The sequence below is a fragment of the Brachyhypopomus gauderio genome, chromosome 13 (assembly GCF_052324685.1).
Source record: "Brachyhypopomus gauderio isolate BG-103 chromosome 13, BGAUD_0.2, whole genome shotgun sequence".
Lineage (NCBI taxonomy): Eukaryota > Metazoa > Chordata > Actinopteri > Gymnotiformes > Hypopomidae > Brachyhypopomus > Brachyhypopomus gauderio.
The window spans coordinates 6,164,718-6,169,995 of record NC_135223.1 but is presented as its reverse complement, the minus strand read 5'-3'; the positions used below and the strand labels follow the sequence as shown (position 1 = coordinate 6,169,995).

The 5,278-nt window shown below is 41.5% G+C and overlaps 1 long non-coding RNA gene across 1 annotated transcript; it reads left to right on the top strand.

Moving 5' to 3' along the window:
- The first annotated feature begins 795 nt into the window (after nucleotides 1-795).
- On the top strand, nucleotides 796-2,769 carry LOC143474157 (uncharacterized). The gene is made up of 2 exons (XR_013120691.1): nucleotides 796-1,500; nucleotides 2,235-2,769. It is a non-coding gene; the product is annotated as an uncharacterized LOC143474157 (long non-coding RNA).
- Nucleotides 2,770-5,278: the final 2,509 nt, after the last annotated feature.

Below are 5,278 nucleotides of genomic sequence, written 5' to 3'. Positions count from 1 at the left end.
GTGTGTCTCATGCTCATTGCGTGAGAGTTGGCAACCCTGCAATGTTATTTCCTTCCAGAAAAGAATCTATTCATTATAAAACTGCACTCGCAAAAACTAGGCTGGCTAAGTTCAGAGAGAAAATCTACAACAATCCTGAGCTACTTGAGGAGTACAGACGGAAAGAGAGAGAGAGGTTCGGTGACGGGGAGATAATAGGAAAACACACACACAGGTGGAGACAACTGTGAAAGACAGGCGTGTACATGAGGCTGAGGCAGATGTGCGCTCACACATGCACACATATAATGAACTCCAAGGCTTTTGAGGGGACGGTGTGGACAAACACTGGCCAGTGGCCCGGGGCTTTGTCCACGTTTTTCCCAGCACATGTCCCCTAAATTTTAACTGCACCATATTTAACTGGTCCAGCCATTTGCCCCACGGAGGGTGTGTTAGTTTGGATGAATGTGTGTCTTTGTCCTTGTCTCTTTTTGTATAGGTAGATGAATGAGAATGAGTGTTGGGGGGGGGGGGGTGTACATGTATGGATGTACATGTGCGTGTAGGTGTATATATGTGTGAGGGTCTATATATGAGGGTGTGTGTGTGTATGTGTGTGTATCTGGTTGTGTGTATGTGAATATATAATGAGGGTGTATATAAGGGGGTGTGTATATGTATGTAAGGGTGTATATATGGGGGTGAATGTAAATGAGTTTGAGTGTATGAGTGAGGACGGCTGGTTCTGGGTTGGGGCTTGTCATGCCTGGTCCTCTCCCGGCTGCTCCCATGTGGTTACTTCTCCCACAGGGTTCCCGCGGGGTCTTAAAAAGTCTTAAAATGTCTGAAATTCAAAACTTTAAATTTAAGGCCTTAAAAGACTTAAAAAACAGCCAGATTTTCATCCAAGGTCTTAAATTTAATTTAGTCAGGTCTTAAAATTTTACCTTAGTTAATTTTAGAAAAGTGTAGTTTAATCGAAACGTCCGGAAGTCAGTTCTGTGTTGTCTGTGTTTGTGCGGGGCTACAGGTGTTGGTACGTGTTAATTAATTAAACTACAAAACCCATAATAACCGCAGGCAGGAAACGGCCCTTGTCACGAAAAGCCTTCACGCAATTTTGTGCCTCATCCCCGCCGTTTTCGCTATCGTCAGTGCCGGGTCCCGCCGGACTCCACCGCAGTATCACTAGTGCTTCGGCTAATGATATTCGGGCTACATTAGGATAGAGTGACGGCAATGTTCCCTGGTTCGAATATCGCGAAAAAGTTTTCGTGTGGACTAAACAAATCGCATATATAGCTAGATTTGGCTTGGCAGACTTCATCAAGAGAGAGTTGATACGCTCTTACCGGGCCGTATGTGTTAATGTTCGATGAAAGCTTTAATTCAACCACAAAATCCAAACAGCTGGATCTTCATGTTCGGTTCTGGAGCAATGGATATGTGCAATCGAGGTACATGGGCTCTCATTTCATGGGCCATGAAACAGCGCAGGATCTACCAAAACTTATCAAAGTAAGTGATCCTTACTTATGCTCCACAGTCTTCTTTTCAATGTGTTAACCATTTTATACAATTAGGCTACAATACAAAAACATCTCAGAACCATGTACTGTCCATGGCATTGAGTTAGAGAAATGTTTCAATGCATGCTAAATCCCAGCTAGAGGAAATAAAAATATATTTACTGTGTTAAATCATGTAAAATGTAAAAAAAAACAACTATGCCCTGTAGATGGGTTATGTCATGTTTTGAAACATGTTCCACTGTCCCATGCTCTGTTTCATGGATTGCACATGGTTTTATTTACATTGTACTGATGTATTGCCTTTTAGTGGGCATAGGGTAAAAACAGGTAGTGTGTCCCAACGTTTTCAATGTTAACATTCAAATTCATATTCAGCATGGCTAGACAAAGTAAGTTGGTTTCATCGGGATAATAAATAGAAAAGAAGGTAGGGGGTTAAAAAAGTTTTGTGTGTTTTAAGATACAGATGGCCTGGGGAAATAAAATTCTGAGCCTTTATTTAATTAGTTAATTTTATAATTTCATTTATTTCAGTAATTTAACCAAAATGTAACATTTAATAAATTTTATCAGCTGCAGGGTGTGAGGATTTTGGTCAAACCATGCCTTAGACATACTTGAAGATAGGCTGAGTCTACATGTTGTTAAATGTATAATGTGTGTATGATTATTTAATTTGATGGTGTACGTCTATCTTTTTATTTCTTATTTTCCAACAAGGAGGTGGAGGCAGAAAACATGCAAGAGGACACAACTGGCACACACAGACTCATATGTGACTGTCACAATGCATGGAGGTGTCACAGGTTCCCCTCACCAAGGAACTCTTAGCATCTGTGGGTGCAGCACGGTCAAAATACTGACTCTTTCTGGATCAGGAATGAATCAGGAAAGAAAAGGAATCCCAGAGCCAGAAAAGAAAGCTGACTGAGCAGTCTTTAGAGGACCTTAAGAAAAGGAAGAAAAGCTTGGAAGACGTATCCACTTGTCTTGCTAGAGTGGCAAATTCTCTTGCAGAAGAAGCTGAGGGCAAGGCTGGATCCAAGATGGCTCAGCTCCTTTCCAAGTCAAATGCTGAGATTGGTACTGAAAAGGAAGAACTCAGAGATATGTAGGGTGAGGTTGTATGTAGATATGCTAGTGTTGTGTTGGTAAGGTTGCTTGGGTTTAGAATGTTACTATTTTGATTATGTTTTAATATTGAATTAATGTAATCCTGTAACTAAATTAATCAAAATAAAATGTTTTAAGAGTTTCTGGGATCATTGGATTGTTTGTGGTAATATGTTGTGTTGGTCTTAAATTTCACTGAGAATGGTCTTAAAAGGTCTTAAAAAGTCTTAAATTTAACTCACTGAAACCTGCAAGAACCCTGTCCCACCCAGATGGGGGACGCCTTGGGGTTTCGGGGCCTGGCTTGGTGCTCCGGTGTGGCGGTTGGCCCGCTCCCCTGGGCGGTTGTGGTCCGGGGCGGCTCGGGGCTCCTCGGTGGGTGGGGGGCCCTGCCGGGTGATGGGTGGCTCTCAGGGGTGTGTGGCGCTGGGGCCTTGCTACTGGCCCATGGTGGGGAGGGGGGCATCCTGGGAGGGGGGGGGGGAGGCTCTGTTTCCTCTGCTTCCCTTGGGCCTGCGCTCCTTGGTTGGGGGGTTGCTCTCCGGGGTCTCCCCCTCCCGTCCCAGTGTGCGGGGCATGCGGGGGTCACTGGGAAGTGTGGCCCTGGAACTCCACTGATCCTGGAAGGGCCGTGGGTGGGTGGGATTCCCAGGTCTTTCTCTGCCTACCTCTGGCCTCTGGGGGAATGTTGTCGCAGCTTTCTACCCTCGCTATTAAGTGCATTCCGTACATTTATCCTATGTTGCACTAACAAACACACACACTCACACATGCACATACATCACAGTCATTTGTGCTATATGTCTTGGGTATACTTTCTGCTCTTCTTTGCAGTGGTCATTTGAGCTGGTTGTTTTGTTATTTTGCCTACCCTTCTGTCTTTTCCCTATTTATTTTCTCTTCTCCTCTTTTCTATATTCTATCTTCTTATGGTCCACCTAACCCCAATTATTGTTATCACTATTGCACTGTATTATACAGAATTGTTGTCATTTGATCTGTACATAAAAACAAAGTTGTCCTCCAAAGATGGGGGGTGGAGGTGGGACACAAAAAAAAAAACTTACTAAGAATTTTCAATAGCAAATGCCACATTTTGTTCAATATTACTACTACATACAAAACTCTCATTACCGAAACATTGACTCTCTTTTCCGAAACACCATTCTCTTTACCGCAACACACATTTATTTACTCATTATTTTACTGTTATAAAACAAATTCTAGTTTATAATGGTATTTGGATGAATTGTATTTCTTCATACGTCATTTGTACTAAATAAGTAATTATACATGTAATTTTTCAGTTAAATATCCTGAAAAGACAGGACATGAATCGTGAAATCTGTTGCGGTAATGAGACAAATCATAAAATTGAAAAAAATGGGAAATTTATAAACATAATATTTTCTGGGTTATATACACATATTAGCACAACTGTTAATAATATCTATTTAAAAAGTAACAAATGTGTCACTTTTAAACCATATCTGTTCTGCGTTATCATGTTGCGGTACTGAGAATTTGTGTGCTCTGACTGACTAAAATGGTGCAAAATATACAAAAAATAATAATAATAATTTAAAAAAAAAGTGTTTCTAAGAAGTTCAAACCCTAATCTTGCATAACAAAAAGAAATTTTGTATTCAAATGCCTTTTGAATTTTTTCAAGTGTGAACCGTTTTAAATCTGGTTTTCATGAGAATCACCCATTAGGGTTGTCAGGTTTAAATACAAACAGGTATTCCCACCTCTCTGTGATTTGTTCAGCTGCAAGACCCTGAAATGCTCTCACTGGTGCACTTTCAAAAGCTGAACTCAGGGTGGATTTCTTGAGGGTCTGTACCAGCAGTGGAAGCGCAGACAGGGTCACATACAGTTGTGATCAAATTTATTCAACCCCCACTGAAATAAAGTGTTTTGGCCAGTTTGACATTGATTTTGATCATTTCAGTCATCTTATTTACAATTATATCAAAGAGGCACTTATAAATTAGACAAACATAACATAATATTTATGATGGAATAACCACAAATGTCTTTACTGTGCTCACATCATTATCAGTTTTATTCAACCCCCTAGTGACATTATTTTTTAGTACTTAGTACAACATCCTTTTCCAGTTATGACAGCTTTCAAGCGTGAAGCATAGCTTGACACAAGTGTCTTGCAGCGACCTATGGGTATCTTAGCCCATTCTTCATGGGCAAAAGCCTCCAGTTCAATCACATTCTTAGGCTTGCGCACTGCAACTGCCTTCTTTAGGTCCCGCCAGAGGTTCTCAATTGGATTTAAGTCTGGTGATTGCGATGGCCAGTCTAGAATGTTCCAGCCTTTCATGTTCAACCATGCTCTAGTGGACTTGGATGTGTGCTTCGGATCATTGTCCTGTTGGAAGGTCCAACGTCTCCCAAGCCGCAGGTTTGTGACTGACTCCATCACATTTTCCTCCAAGATCTCCTGGTACTGAAGGGAATTCATGGTACCCTGCACACGTTGAAGCTTTCCTGTACCATTAGAAGCAAAACAGCCCCAAAGCATAATTGACCCCCCGCCATGCTTCACAGTAGGCAAGGTGTTCTTTTGTTCATAAGCCTGGTTCTTCCTTCTCCAAACATAGCGCTGGTCCATTGTCCCAAACAGTTCTAAT